The following is a 17,186-nucleotide window of genomic DNA, read 5'->3' on the forward strand; positions in this document are numbered from 1 at the left end:
TTGGTCATTGTAAATTGTCCCACTGGCATTAAATCGGGGGTTTCTGGGCGGCACAGCTCAAAGGGTCAGAGAGCCTATTCCCCGCTGTATCTCAATGAAATAAAATGAAATTTCCATTACAAGTTTCTTAGCATGACTGTTTGAGTGTAAAAATCCTGGCTGTTGTAATGATACAGTCGCAAAGTCTGAGGAAGCTCTGACTTTAGGCCTCACTCCTTACATTTTGTCGGTTATTGAGTCTATGATGTCTTTCTGCACAGATTTCACAGCTCGCAGTGCTGCCATATGCCTAAAATGGTGGCAGCCTGTTCTGCCCTGTCACTCTCGCCTTATGCCGCACCAGTAGACTCCTCCTGTATCCACAAACTTCCTGGCTCCCGGACTGAGAAGATCTGGCTGTGCAGGTGAAAGCTGCGGGGCCAGACCTTAGCAGGTGTCAATGCAGCCAGTTGCCTGAGTGAGGCAGTTGTTATATTACTTGCAGCCATGCAGAAGTGCTGGGAGTTTGGGTGCCAACAGAAGACAACCCTGAGGAATTTTCTGGTACAAGCACTCTGGCTAGGGGTAGGTAGTCATTCAGAGTTTCAATAAGAAAAATCATCTTAAAAAATCATTAATACAAGTTGCGCTGGCTTTGCTTTCCTCCAGATGCTCCAGTTTCCTCCCACAGGTCAAAGATGTACCAGTTGGTAGGTTAATTGGTCATTGTAAACTGTCCCATGATTAGGCCAGGGTTAAACCAGGGATTGCTGGGCAGCACAGCTTGAAGTGCCAGAAGGACCTATTCTATGCTACATCTCAATCAATCAATTAATCAATCAATCAATCTATCTATTAATCAATAAATAAATAGTTACATGTTCAAGTTGATCAAGGAGCAGCTCTAGATCTGGGCTGATCTTGCCCTCTGGGAAGATTTTCTTCTTCTTTGGTGGACCATAAGACATCCAGGAGGAGAAGTAAGTAATTTGTCCCATCAAGTCTGCTCTGCCATTCAATGATGGCTGATTTACTATCCCTCTCAATCCCTATAACCTTTGACATCCTTATGAATCAAGAATCTATCAACTTCTGCTTTAACTATACCCAATGACTTGGACTCCACAGCCATCTGTGAAAATTAATTCCACATATTCATCACTGTTTAGCTAAAGAAATTCCTCCTCATCTCTGTTCTAAAGGGACATCCTTGTATTCTGTGCCTGCTAGTTCTAGTCTTCCCCACTAGTGGAAGCATCCTCTCAATGTCTACTCTGTCTCAGCCTTTCAATATTTGATGGGTTTCAATGAGATCCTCACTCATTCTTCTAAACTCCAGTGAGTCCAGACCTACCAAGTGCTCCAAATACTCTTCTAAGTATTAGGGTCTAGTGGTGTCCCTGGAAGTCTTAGAGATGGCCTTGTATCTGTATTCAAGAGACTACTATGTTAATGGCCACCGCGACTTGGTGCAGTTCACACTGTGCCTGGAAGTTTCACTTCACCTCTTTCACATTGGAGCTCTCTTAGAGTTTCAGGTCTTATTAGTTACATGCGAAAGATTAAGAAACATCCAAAACTAGTAACACGTGATGTGTACTGCAGCAGGTATTAGGCCAAATACACAGGGCTGTGACTTCATATAATTCATAGCAAAATCACATAATTACACTGAAAGATGATACAGGAAAGCTAAATGTGTTTTGTTTCTGCCATCAAAACAGGAAGAGGTAATTTTAAACTGGATGTAGAACACTTCACAGTGTTTTAATATTCTTAATTTTCTCTGATATTTAAAGCTGCCATTGTTATCTGTGACTCAGGTCTCAGAGACCTTTCAAGGGTTAATTGTATCAGGTGTGTCTAACAGTAATGATAATGGACTGGCAGTTTCAAATCCACCATAACAATCAATTTTATCAGTCAACAGGCAGATTACTGATTGCAGCAATGACACTCGTCAACCCTCTTACACTGAGACATTGGGATTACATGGTAACTTTCTTCTAAAGCAGGGGTTTGTAACCTGGTATTCACAGACCCCTTGGATGTCCGTGGATGGATTCCAGGAGATCTGTGAACTTGGATGGGAAAAATTTACATCTTCATTTTCACCAATGTCTAACTGAAATTTAGCATTCTCTTTGATTATGAATGTAGGCAACAAACCACAGTAGTATGATTTAATCACTGACAGAAATAACAACAGATATTTTCATATCACATTAGTTATTACAAATATCTCAAATGTGTTTATAAAGAAGCATATATACTTTATCACAAATGTGATTTTTAAAAAATATTTTGATAATGGTAATGCAATATAATTGGTTTCTTTTGTAATGCTATGTATGTTATTTTTATATATTTAAATATATTATTCTGAGAAGGGTCCATTGGCTTCACCAGACTGACAAAGGGGTCCATGATGTAAAAAAAGGTTAAGAACCCCTGTTTCAAAGAAATCCGATTTTAATGTAGATGTAATGTCACAGAGAAGGGCAGCAGATGGAGCACGAGGACATTGTAAAGAGGGGAAAAACAGAAATGTGTAATGAATTCAAAGATTCAAAGTACATTCATTATTCAAGTACAGAAAAATTATACAAGCTTGAGATTTGTCTCCTTGGTAGGCAGCCACAAAACAAGAAACCCAAAAGAACCCACTTTAAAAAAAAACCCCACCCAATATACTGAAAAAGAGGAAAAGAAACATAACTCAATCAAACAATAAAAGCAAGCTACAGCATTCCGAACCAAACTGAGTCCAAAGATCCGATTCCTGGAGCAGCCGGAGTAGGCCCATAGCCTTGCTCTCAGTTCATATAGCAGGGCAAATCGCCATGAAGCTCGCAAACACGAGACGCATACAACCAGAAGAGTCTCACAGTCTCAGTTTGAAGACTGAGAACAGAGTGGACAACACACACAGAGTTCTGGAGGAATTCAGCAAGCTGGCAGCATCTCTGGAAAGGAATAAAGAGTTGACGTTTCAGGTGACATCCTTCCTCCGGACTGGAAAGGAAGGGGGTGAAGCCAGAGGGGTTGGAGAATTGAGGTGACAGTGACCCTCAAGGCCAGAATGGAGATATTCTGCAAGTAGTCACCCAATCTGAAAATAGTTCTCCCATTGCCAAGAAGGCTCCGCTGTGCGCACTAAGTGGAGTGCATTAAATTAAAAGATGCACAACGAAGCATCTGCTTCCCCTGGAAGTAGTGTTGGCGCACAGTATCATAGGAAGGGAGAAGGGAATAGGCTAGGAGCCACGAGTTCTGGAAAATGCCATGGTACAGGAGCAGGTATTGTTGGAGATGGAATTCTGGGCCAAAGTCATTCTGAGTGTTGAAGGAGGGAGGGGAGAGTATACACAGTCACGACATTACATTGGAGAGCTGGGAATGGTGATGAATTTTAAATGTTGAGGTTGGGGGCTAGAAGATGGAACCACGGGGAATTATATTGCAGCTTTTAAACTGTGGGGAAGGGTGGAAGGAGACTGGAAACGGAAATGAAATGGCCGACGGCGCTACGTTTAATGGTGGAGGAGCATCCTCAACTGAAGAAAAAAGACCTACTGGAAACACAGAATGGGTGCAACAGAGATAGAAAATGGAAAACAAAACGTTTAAATAGTGTTATGATCCCAGCCCCCTCCTTCTTGAGAATCGCAAGATCGCTATTAATTCGGGTCTTGGACCCAGGAAATGAGAGAGAATCCTCAGCAGGACAAAGCAACGGATTTGGCCATTGTTTCTTGGAGACACCTTTGTGGATTGCGATCCTATACTACGTGCCAGCTCTCAGGGCAATGTGGACTGGGCTACGTGCACACCCTCGGGCAATGTGGGCTGGGGATTGCATCACCCCACCCTGATTGACATCTACAACCCTGCAAGTCAAGATAAAAGAGGGGCTGCAGGGGCAATCCCCTAGCGACGCACCAGAAGGAGACACCATCGCTCATCGCTCCCGTGATAACGGGAAGCTATTCGGAAGCCGCATGTGGTCCGTTTCCCCTGGCCTGGGGAACGGGTGGCTGATAACACCGAAAAGGACTTCGAACTAACAACAGGGAACCCACGTTCCCGATTCAACGGTTTACGTCCTAAAGATTGGGCAAGTTTCTTTTCTCACCAAAAATCTCTCTCTCTCTCTCCAACAAGTGAAACCCAGCTGTCCCCAAACGGCTAAAGCCTGCATGAACTTGCGAGACTTTTATATTTCCATCGGACAATATTTTTACCCCTAGACAAAACGATAGAGCCACTTCTTATTGATGATTATTACTATACCCGCGCTTTAGATTGAGTATTGACGACGTAGATTATCTGAATGTTTGTATTAACCTTACTTTTGTGCCCCTTTATAAATAAAAATGTTTAAAAATAGTACCATCAGACTTCAGCGGACCTCTCTATCTTTGCCGGTAAGTGACCCAGTTACGGGGTTCGTAACAATAGAAAACTGAGGGCAGTGGGGTGTACAGTTATGGAGTCTGTAGGAGGTAGATGGCTTATAGTAAATATTGGTCACTAGCCTACTGTGTGGAATTGCAAACGACAGAAGTGAAATGCTGGATAGGGGCCCAGTGAAAATGAGGAAACCGGTAGCAAAATTGATGAAATTTCCAAGATAAGCTGTAGAAGCAAACCGATATAAACATCAGTTTACCAGAAAATAGATGAAACCAGGAGGACTAAGCACAGCCAAAAACCAAGAATGATCCACATATTAAATATTCAAAAGTTCAAAGTACATTTATTATCAAAGTATGTATACATTATACAACCCTGAGATTCAAGGTGACTACAAAACAAGAAACCCAAAAGAACCCATAATAAAAACGACCGATAAGCACCTAATGTTCAGAGAGAGAGAAGAAAAAACAAATTGTGGAAACGATAAAGGTAAACAAATAGCATTTCAAACAAAATGTGAGTCCATAGATATGGAGCCCGGAGCAGGCCCACAGCCTCAGCCACAGTTGAACACATACCAGTGTAAATGATGCTGAGCAGTGAGCAGAACCCAGCCTGACCCTCACCTCTGGTCCTGACACCCTGTCTCTTATTTCCACCTGGCCCAATGCTTAAATTGACCAAACATTGGGTCGTTCCTCACTCTAATACCTGGGCCTGCCACATTGATACGCTCTGGGCCTGGACCTTGCCACCATGTTTCTGCCTGTATCCGACATTTCCAAATTGGCCCAGATCAATGAACCCTCGCTTCATAAAGAGATAGGCATTGGATTGACTTGAATTATTTCCGTAGTAGTATACAAAACTGGAGGAAGTGAGCGGAGTGAAAGGAGCCTGCTGAAGTTGATTACCATTTCAGAGAAGATGATGAGGCTGGTGGTGAAGGAAAACTGCTTGGTCCTACATATAAGGATTGTGGTAGTGACTGAGTGAACTCACCCTTCACTCTATAGCTGACCTGTCATTGACAATAACGAACTCAAATATTTGGTTTTATATTCAAATCACTGTTAATGTAGATCAGAAAGTGGTAATGCAACCCATTGCTTAATATAGATTATGTAATTCTATTCAAGTTTGTCATCACCTGAGTCACACCTGCTCCGAGGTTAGTAATTCACTCGGATCCAAACTGCACTGCTGCTGACAAAATAATCTCTGTCATAGTGATGGAGAAAGTAAGAGCAGGAACAGGCTAACTTCAGTGTTTAAGTCCACTAAGCCATTCAATCTGACCACTACTCATCAACCAAATCAGGGCCTGGTCTTGCTTTCTCCCCATACCCCTTCATCTCTTTGGCATTAAGAGATCCATACAGATCCTTCCTGAATATAGATGATTTTGTCACAAAGACATTCTGTGGTACACCACACATCTGTCTTATGGTTATCCATTTATCCATATCTATAACCCCTAGTTCTGGAATTCCCCATGTTGGAAACAGTTGTTCTTTTATGCTTTTAATAAGGTTTCCAGCAAGACTAATATTGTAGTTTTTGCCAGCACACGATTTGTATTGCTAGCTTGTAGTTTTCACAATGTGTGTGTTTGTCTCCACCTACCTGTGGCAAAGTGGTATCACACTTGCATAACAGTTTATCACCTTTTAATTTTTCATTGGCTAATTGTTAACACATGCCAAATGTGCTGTGGCTGTGTATCTTTAAATTGGCCCTTTGTTTATCTCAGGTATGTGGACTTATCTCAGTATAAAGGTGTCAGTTTCTGCGAAAATCACCATCTTTGTCTTTGCCTCAAGGTTTCTTCTCTTTAAGTTCATATGCTCTGTGTCTGTTCCTTTGTTTAAATTTCAAATAAATGACACTGAAGCACTACATTTTTGCTCATTATTGAACTTGTAAAAGAACCCGTGGATCAGAATATCAGTCAGATTCCACACCCACCATTGGGAACATCCTTTCTGCATTTAATCTGTACCACGATGTTATACATTTCAGCAAGGTCCTCTGTCCTTCTAATTTCTAACGCATGTAAGCCTAACTATCTATCTTCAGACTTATGTACCTGAATATCCATCTCTCATTCCCCTCCTCCTTTGCTAATTAATCACCTCTAAGATAGTAATCTACTTTCCTCTATCAGAGTGGATTGCCTCACACTTATCCTCCTCATATTGTGTCTGCCAAACAACTTCTCACACACTAAATAAATCACACAGAAGCCCCTCTCCCAGCTCCTACTCTCAGCAAGCATTGTGTCATCTGCAAACTTTTAATTTCCTCACCTAATGAGCAGTCTTGATGAAGGGTCTCGGCCCGAAACGTTGACTGCTCATTTCAACGGATGCTGCCCGACCTGCTGGGATCATCCAGCTTGTTTGAACGTGTTGATTTGACCACAGCATTTGCAGTGCACTTTGTGTTTGTCATAATTTAATGTTGTTGGAAACACCAAATCCATCATATCCACAGGTTCTGTGCCTGATACACTCTACAGTTACATCCTCACAAAATCCAGTAAATTTCCCTTTCATAAATTCATGTTGACTGACCATTCCTCTCACTATATTGCAAGTGTACTACAGTAAATCTTTAATAAAGGTCTCTAGCATTGTCTCTCTCCCGAGGCTGTGGTCTAGAATTCTATATTGCCTCTCTATCATTTCTCAGACACTGGGTATGTTTGCTATCCTCCAGCCCACTGGGACCGATCCAGAGTACAAAGAAAGTTGAAAGGTGACCAATGCATTCAGATTTTCTGGGGCCACTTCCTTCAGAACTTTTGAAAACAGATTATCAGGTTGTTAAAAGGATTATCCTTTAGTCAAATCAAGTCAAGTTATTTAACTATGTACATGTATACCATCAAACGAGACAATGTTTCTCCAGGCCAGGGTGCAGAGCACAGTACTACTGTTTACATAATACACAATAACTTAGGAAAGTAAATTCCTACAAAAGTAAAGTCTACAGATGAATTATGCATAATAAAGTAAAGTACATAAATTAAATATTTTAAGATAAAGAACTGATTAATCGGTGACACTTCTAATGAGATATGAATAATGCTCAGTTAAACACAAAGAATTTGTACTTGCTGACAAGTACCTTTCTTTTCTTACCTAAAAAGCATGTGGGTTCACAAACTAACTAACTATGTGCACACTCACTAGGATTCCCTGACCCTCCACGAACAGTCGCTGAAGGGAAAAGGTATTGGATACGGAATCTACACTGGCCAGGTGTTCCTTGTGGTCCTGATCTAATATCCACGTGTGTGATGTGGAGGACCTCCACATTTGTGACGGTTGGTCTCTGGAGAATTGTCGCTCCCTTGCATTCAAAACTCCTTACTTTTAAACAATTTTTATCAGTTCAAATGTTGCATCCTCCTCTTGTGGCTCAAGGTCATCTGACCACCCCTGGATTACCTTCTTATTGGCTCTGTTCCAGGGGTACAACCAGCATTGTTCTGTGGCCTTTGGCCTCAACCTCATGCCTTTTGTTCTTTTCAGCTCTGATTGGTTCAAATCAGCTGATCTAGACACCGAGCCTCCTCCTTTCCTCTGCAAGCCGTCTACTTTACATAATAAATAGCTACTTGTCTGAGAAAGGTTTAGCAGGGCATTAGCAGAAAACACCCTGCATCCACATTCCACTGCTCTGAATAAATTATCTTAGAGCAAGAAATCAGTTCAAACAGTTCACAAAATGGGGGCTGCAAGGACAGTGTCACAAAATGGCCACCTCCACCCTTGTTCACTCATTGTCATGCTTTCTGGCCAACAGGGTGCCAGGGATTTATTGGTCTTCAGTCCTGTCAGTTTCCCTACTAAATTGATTTTCCATTAATTCCTTTCTCTCACTGGATCCTGGGTTCCTCTAGATTTGTGAAGGTTATATCTTATGGAGTCATACTGAATGGAAACAGGCTATTAGCCCATCAGGCTCCTTTTGACAAGTTGGCACCCATATGTATTAGTGCAATCTTCCAGCTCTTGGCCCATGGCTTTCAATGACTAGACAATTCAAATGTTTGTCTAGACACCTCTTAAATGTGGTTAATGAGCCTGTTTCTACCACTCTCTCCCCAGAAATATGTTCACAGACACCCACCACTCTCTGCTTGAAAAAAAGTTCACATTGGATCCTTGTAAACCTTTTAATCCTACTCTAAATCTAAGGCCTTTAGTTTTAGTCATATTTGATAAGAGCAAAAGACTCCTGCAGTCTATATCTTCCGTAATTTTTATATATCTCTGCCAAGGCCTACTTAGCCATCGCCACTTGAGGGAAAACGGTAATGAGAGTTGCATTTCTGGTTAACGTGGCGCTACCAAACACGTGCAACAGTTTGCTGTGCTACGTGCCCATGGGTTTCATTTACTTTTGGTTTTCACTTTAAACCGCTTGAGTGGGGCAGGACTATGACATCAGCATAACAAGCTGTGACGGCCGCTGGGATTTTCAGTGGCAAGAAGAAAGAGCGAGAGAATGGAAGGACATTGGACTGCAAGCTGCCAGCAGGAGTTTGCTGTGAAATGGGTAAAGTCTGATACTTTCCCATGCCCGAAAGATTGGGTTGCTCAACAGAGCACCGTGCATTGGATGTGGGTCTGTCACTTTGTATAATCCACACGTGGATTTTTGTTGGAATATCCTGTGGGACCACTGTTGTTGACTTTTACCTGGATTCGGGGGTGTTACGTGGTATCCACTTGGAAGAAGGGATATTCCGTGACTGTTACCTGGTGATATTTCTACGTGGATTTTGGAATGACCTGACGGATAAGATCTTAGGTGACTATTACTTCGTTTACCCAGCGTGGAACCTGTGGAATTTTTTGTAATCGCCTTCTCTCTACATTTTAACGTAGATTTACAAATCTCTCCCCTCACTCATTTATTCCGTGGATTGCTGAACCTTTCCACTTTGCCGTCTGAATCTTAGGACTTTAAGAACTGTTCCTAATCTTGACTGTTCGGGAGCCACACACACACGTATACACGCATAACACTGTTAATTTCTGTTTATTTTGTTTGATTTTCTATATTTTGAGTAGATACGAATAAAGGTAATGATTTTAACATTAAAACCTGGCTCAATTTGTGATCTATTGCTGCTGGTACGTAACAGCTGGTAGTTAAAAAGGCAGGAAATTCATCTAAAAGCAGCTTTTCTGAGGTAAATTGTGTTAAATTATCACCTTAAACGGTGAGGGTGAGGGTGATGGTGAGGCAAGTTCGGGGGATGAGCCATGTGTGCAGAATTGATGCAGATGGAATGAGCCATTCAGAGAAGCAGTGGAGTTCCGATGCCCATACAACTGGCCCAGGTGTAAGATTTGATCACTCTGGGCGCCAAGAGAAGAAGTTGGGGCAGAGGAGATTCAGTACCTATAAAACTGGCCCAGGTGCGGGGTTGGATCACTCTGGGCACCAAGCTGATTTGAAGCGCTTGAGAGCGAGTTGCTGGGTGGCGTGGTCTAGGCCCTGAGCCTTTCACAGTGGCTGGTTCCTGGTGTGAGGTATGATCCGCTGTTTAGACAATTTGAACAAATTGAACGCTGGCCCAAATTGGAGGTGAGAGCCCACTTTACTCGCTGCTCACTCCGCTCTCCAGGGCACCAGGGCCTTTCGCTGTTCCGTTGCTTGGTCCATTTAAACCCAGGCCCAGATGGACTGAGAATACCAGCTGGGGGCTGCGAGCCGAGAGCCAATTTCGCTTGCTCTCTGCAATGGTCACTCCTCTCTTCTTGGCGCTGAGGCTATGAAGACTGTCCTGGCCACTGTGCTTTGTGCCCACTAATATGATGGACTGCTATGGGAGACTTTCGACCTACTCTGGGCTGCTCTGGGGTTTGGATCTGAGAACACAATTTGGTTCAGAACGTTGTTGTCCCTTCAGTTGTTCACATGCCTTGTGTCTCTTGCGCATCAGGTGTAGGTCTTTTATTTTTATTTATTTCTGTTTAATTGCCTTTTTCAGGTTTCTTCCTTTATGGCTACCTGTGAGCAAACAAATCTCAAGGTTGTATAATTTATACATTCTTTGATAATAAATGTATTTTGAATCATAAATGCTCCAGGTCAGGTGATATCCTGGAGAATTTCATAGAACATAGAAGAGTACAACACAGGAACAGGCCCTTTGGGCCACAATGTTGTACTGAATCAGCTAGAAATTAAATTTAAAAAACCCAAAAACAAATCCCTCCTACCTACACATGTCCATATCCATCCATTTTTCTCACATTCATGTGCCTATCTGAAAGTCTCTTAAAAGCCTCTAATGTATTTGCCTCTACACCACCCCAGGTAGCACATCCCAGACATCCACCACTCTCTGAGTAAAAACACTAACCTCTCACATCCTCTTACAAACTACCCTCTCTCACCTTCAACGCACGCTCTCTGCTATTAGACATTTCTACCCTGGGAAAAAGATACTCCCTGTCTACTCTGTCTATGCCTCTCATAATCTTACAAGGCTCTATCAGATCTCCCCTCAGCTTCTGCCACTCGAAAGAAAACAACCCTAGCTTACCCAGCCTCTCATGATAGCACATGCCCTCTAAACCAGGCAGCACCCTGGTAAACCTCTTCTACACCCTCTCCAAAGCCTCAACAGCCTTCCTATAGTGGGGTGATCAGGACTGTATGCAACACTCCAGATGTGGCCTAACCAGAGTTCTATAAAGTTGCAACATAACCCCTTGACTTTTGAACTCTGTGTCTCTACTATTAAAAGCAAGCATTCCAAAAGCCTTCTTAGCTAGTCTATCGACCTGTGTAGCCACTTTTCCAAGCGATCTTGGACTTCGAGATCTCTCTGCTCAGCAAGACTGTAAAGGGTCTTGCCTCTGCACCCTCTCCAACAACGTTGCATGTTTCATATTATTTGCTGACCAGAAATGCAGCCTAGTGAAACCAGGAATGGGGTATCTGTTCAGTTGATCTGCCATTTCTCTGCTCCCATTATAAGCTCCCCTGTTTCTGATTGTAAGCGACCTGTAAGTTAGATATGGCCCTTGTGGCTAAAGGGATCAGGGGGTATGGAGAGAAAGCAGGTACAGGGTTCTGAGTTGGGTGATCAGCCATGATCATACTGAATGGCGGTGCAGGCTTGAAGGGCCGAATGGCCTACTCCTGCACCTATTTTCTATGTTTCTATGTTTGTCCTCACTAATCTACTCTTCACATACTTTGTCAGTTTTCATGTTCACTGCAAGCTTTCTCTACTCTTCACTTCCCGTTAACTGCTTGGTCTTCCTTTGCTGAGTTGGAAACTATTCCCAGTCCTCACTTTTGCTGCCTTTTTGGTGCCATCCACTTGTAATGACCATGCAAAACTCGGGGATGAAACCACTTACATGTGGGATGGGAAAAGGTACTTGTTCAGCTTGGATGAGGAGGAGGACTTTGACAGACAATCACACACACAGGTGCAGGATGCATTCTACAGAACGATGTTTGGGAGTAAATCTCCAATTGGATGTGATTTTGCTACTCCAGGAGATCAGTAGCGTGGTCTTAGGTAGCATTTGGGAAAATGGAATGATTTTTTTCAACCAGATCTAGAGCCAGGCTAGTGAAAGGAGATGCTCACAATTGACTGTCACAGACGTACACTTTCCAAGGTCAAGAGCGTTTGAGGATCAAGGAGGCACAAGGGCCAGTCAGCATGCCTGGACTTCAAGCCTGGAGTTTGTGATATCATCATAGGCTAGTCCAGGGTTCAATATCAAAGACTGAAGCCCAAGAGTCAAACGGAAGTCTGAAAGTTGAAGCCTGATAGCCGGAGCCCGTTGACTGACTGGTGGCCCAAAAGCCTGTCTTGGTGTTAGAGGACAGTGTATGTGTGTGGGTGAGAGAGAGGAAATGGGCTTGTTTTTGCTGCTGTTTTCTTGCCTGTTGTGTTCTCTGTTGTTCTGCCGAGTACTGAGGGCCTGCTGTGCTGGCCCCTGGATGTGTGGCAACATTTATGGGTAATTCTCCGCACATCCCGAGATGAGTTGGTTGTTAACACGAAGAACATATTTCACTGTATGTCTGAATGTACCTGTGATAAACATCTGAACCTGAATCAGAAGGTCACAGGGAAGGTTGGCAAAGGCTCTTGGGTAAAAGGCACAGTTATAAGCCCTCCTGCCAATGGACACTGCATGAAAACCTCTCGGATGTCACTCATGGAATACAGGGATTTCAGGTAATATAATCAAAATGATTATATATTGATATGGAATGATATTCAGTCCCTTGCGAGGGGGGACATAGAATCAGGGGATGTAGAGTCAGTATGGATAGAACTGAGAAATTCTAAGGGTAGAAAGATCCTAATGGGAGTTATCTACAGGCCCCCAAACAGCAGTCTGGATGTAGGATGTAAGTTGAATGAAGAGTTAAAATTGGCATGTTGCAAAGGTAATGATACAGTTGTCATGGGGGATTTCAACATGCAGGTAGACTGGGAGAATCAGAATGGTACTGGACCCCAAGAAAAGGAGTCTGTGGAGTGTCTCCGAGATGGATTCTTAGAACAGCTTGTACTGGAGCCTACCAGGGAGAAGGCAATTCCAGATTTAGTGTTGTGCAATGAACCGGATTTGATCAGGGACCTGGAGGTAAAGGAACGATTAGGAGGTTGTGACCATAATATGATATGTTTTAACCTACAATTTGAGAAGGAGAAAGGAAAATTGGATGTGTCAGTATTACAGTTGAACAAAGGGAACTATGGAGCTATGAGGGAGGAGCTGGCCAAAGTTCAATGGAACAATATCCTAGCAGGGAAGACAGTGGAACAACAATGGCAGGTATTTCTGGGAATAATGCAGAAGGTACAGGATTGGTTCATTCCAAAGAGGAAGAAAGATCCTAAGGGGAGTAAGGGGCGGCCGTGGCTGATGAGGGAAGTAAAGGGCAGTATAAAAATAAAAGAGAAGAAGTATAACATAGCAAAGATGAGCGGGAAACCGGAGGACTGGGAAGCTTTTAAAGCAACAGAAGATAACAAAAAAGGCAATACACGGAGAAAAAATGAGGTTTACGAAGGTAAACTAGCCAAGAATATAAAGGAGAATAGTAAAAGCTTCTTTAGGTATGTGGATAGCAAAAAAAGTTAAGACCAAAATTGGGCCATTGAAGACAGAAACGGGTGAATTTATTATGGGGAACAAGGAAATGGCAGACGAGTTGAACAGGTACTTTGGATCTGTCTTCACTAGGGAAGACACAAACAATCTTCCTGATGTAATAGTGGCCAAAGGAACTAGGGTAAAGGACGAACTGAAGGAAATTTATATTAGGCAAGAAGCGGTGTTGGATAGACTGTTGAGTCTAAAGGCTGATAAGTCCCCAGGACCTGATGGTCTGCATCCCAGGATACTTAAAGAGTTGGCTCTAGAAATCGTGGATGCATTGGTAATCATTTTCCAATGTTCTATAGATTCAGGAACAGTTCCTGCTGATTGGAGGGTGGCTAATGTTGTCCCACTTTTCAAGAAAGGACAGAGAGAGAAAACAGGGAATTATAGACCGGTTAGCCTGATGTCAGTGGTGGGAAAGATGCTGGAGTCAATTATAAAAGAGGAAATTATGACACATTTGGATAGCAGTAGAAGGATCAGTCTGAGTCAGCATGGATTTATAAAGGGAAAATCATGCTTGACTAATCTTCTGGAGTTTTTTGAGGATGTAACTATGAAAATGGACAAGGGAGAGCCAGTGGATGTAGTGCACCTGGACTTCCAGAAAGCTTTTGATAAAGTCCCACATAGGAGATCAGTGGGCAAAATTAGGGCACATGGAATTGGGGGCAGAATACTGACGTGGATTGAAAATTGGCTGGCTGACAGGAAACAAAGAGTAGCGATTAATGGGTCCCTTTCGGAATGGCAGGCTGTGACCAGTGGGGTACCGCAAGGTTTGGTGCTGGGACTGCAGCTGTTTACAATATACATTAATGATTTAGATGAAGGGATTAAAAGTAACATTAGCAAATTTGCTGATGACACAAAGCTGGGTGGCTGTGTGAAATGTCAGGAGGATGTTATGAGAATGCAGGGTGACTTGGACAGGTTGGGTGAGTGGGCAAATGTATGGCAGATGCAGTTTAATGTGGATAAATGTGAGGTTATCCACTTTGGTGCTAAGAACAGGAAGGCAGATTACTATCTAAATGGAGTCAAGTTAGGAAAAGGGGAAGCACAACGAGATCTAGGTGTTCTTGTACATCAGTCAATGAAAGCAAGCATGCAGGTACAGCAGGCCGTGAAGAAAGCTAATGGCACGCTGGCTTTTATAACAAGAGGAATTGAGTATAGGAGTAAAGAGGTCCTTCTGCAGCTGTACAGGGCCCTGGTGAGACCCCACCTGGAGTATTGTGTGCAGATTTGGTCTCCAAATTTGAGGAAGGACATTCTTGCTATTGAGGAAGTGCAGCGTAGGTTCATAAGGTTAATTCCCGGAATGATGGGACTGTCATATGTTGAAAGATTGGAGCGACTGGGCTTGTATACACTGGAATTTAGAAGGATGAGAGGGAATCTGATTGAAACATATAAGATTATTAAGGGATTGGACACACTGGAGGCAGGAAGCATGGTCCCGCTGATGGGTGAGTCCAGAACTAGAGGACACAGTTTAAGAATAAGGGGTAGGCCATTTAGAACAGAGATGCGGAAAAACTTTTTCACCCAGAGAGTGGTGGATATGTGGAATGCTCTGCCCCAGAAGGGAGTGGAGGCCAAGTCTCTGGATGCATTCAAGAGAGAGTTAGATAGAGCTCTTATAGATAGTGGGGTCAAGGGATATGGGGAGAAGGCAGGAACGGGGTACTGATTGTGTATGATCAGCCATGATCACAGTGAATGGCGGTGCTTGCTAGAAGGGCCGAATGGCCTACTCCTGCACCTACTGTCTATTGTCTATAAAATATTTCAGATAAACAATTATAGACTACAAAGTCAAATAAAATCTGAACTGAAATATGCCTTTTGATTATGTTTTTGTTGTTGCTTGCACAGTTTGAGTCTCTGGGGCTTCTGCTGTTGTCTGCATGGTGGGGGTTGGGCGTCGGAGCTTCTGCTGGTCTGGGTGGAAGAGGCCGATGCTTTTGCTGCTGGTTGTGTGAAGGCAAGGGGAGGGGGGCTTCGATGTCCCTGTCATTCTATGGGGTTTCTTGCTTTGTGGACGTCTGCGAAGAGTAAGAATTTCAGTTTGTATACTGCATACATACTCCGATATTAAAATGAACCTTTGAACCTTTGATTTGTATTTGTGCGTGGTGGGGGAGGGGGCTGATGTTTATTTTCTTTGAACGGGTTCCATGGTGTTTCTTTGTTTTGTTGTTGTCTGTAGGGAAGACGAATCTCAGGGTCATATACGGACTTTGATAATAAATGTACTTTGAATCCTTTTAGTAACAAGCCGTCATGTGATATTCTTGAATAAGTTGCTTAGATTATTATATACTTTATTGAAATATATTCTGTTCCTATTTTAATGGTGTAATTAAGGTTGGATATCTACAATAAATCTGTGGTATTTGGTACAGCATTAGGTAGAAATTTTAGTTTCAATATGTTGTTATTGAAGTGCTGCCATCTACTGGCAAAATTCTATTCATGCTTTGCCGGCTGAAGATCTATTTAGATCACTATAACTAGAAACACTGGAGTCTGCTACCAAAAAAACCTGGAGAGGGATGGGCTCCGCCAGGTTTCAGACGCCCAGGACATGCCTTACGATGAGCAATCACCAAAAAGATCGGCGCATAGAAAGCTTGTCATGATGGCACCCTGATGACTCCACCAGGAGTTAAGGGCGCGCGCGCGCACACACACACACTCACACACACACTCTCACACACTCTCACACACACACACACACACACACTCTCACTCTCACTCTCTCACACACACACACACACACACACACACACACACACACACACACACACACACACACACACACACACACACACACACACACACACCCCCCCCCCCCCCCCCCCCCCCCCCCCATTAAATGCTCCCAGTGGGGTGCATCTCAAGTAGCCTCTGATAACCAAGCCCAGCCCTTGGTTTAACTACTAAACCTGGCAGAATTGCTTCTACTGACAGGAGAAGAAGCAAAGGCAGATTACTGGAGCCTTAAAACCGGTTGCCTTGTGTGGTTGGGAATTGTCAGCCATGGTAGGCAGCTCAACTATGAGAAGGAAAACTCTGATCTCAAAACTCTGCTGCTTTGCAGCTATACCCACTCATGGGGAAGGCTTTGGGAGTAACCCCCAAGGGAAAATCTGGAGCTGGAGTCCCTAAGGCAGTCCTACGTTGAGTTCAACACTGACTGGCAACTCATCTATATCGGTCTCTGCCATGCCTTTGGATTCATCAGCTGTGTGGAGAGGGGGTGCCTGCTACACGGGCAACAGCTTGCTCTCCATATCGTACTGACCAGGCTTGTGTATCAGCCGTGGTCAACCCTGACCAACAGAAGGCCTCATCATGCTGACCAAGTTGCCTATCCTGAGCAAGTTCCATTGGCCTAAGCAATTCCTATCCATGTACCTATTTAAATGTCTTTTACAAAGTTGTAATTGTACCGATCTCTACCACTTCCTATGAAAGGTTGTTCCAGATATCCATCAGCCTCTGTGTGAAGAAAATTGCCCTTCAGCTCTCCTTTAGTTCTTTCCCTTCTCACAAACCTATGCCCTCCAGTTTTAGACTCACCTTGGAAAAACACAGTCACCATCCACC

This window comes from Hemitrygon akajei, chromosome 10 (genome assembly GCF_048418815.1).
Source record: "Hemitrygon akajei chromosome 10, sHemAka1.3, whole genome shotgun sequence".
In the NCBI taxonomy this organism is placed as follows: Eukaryota; Metazoa; Chordata; class Chondrichthyes; order Myliobatiformes; family Dasyatidae; genus Hemitrygon; species Hemitrygon akajei.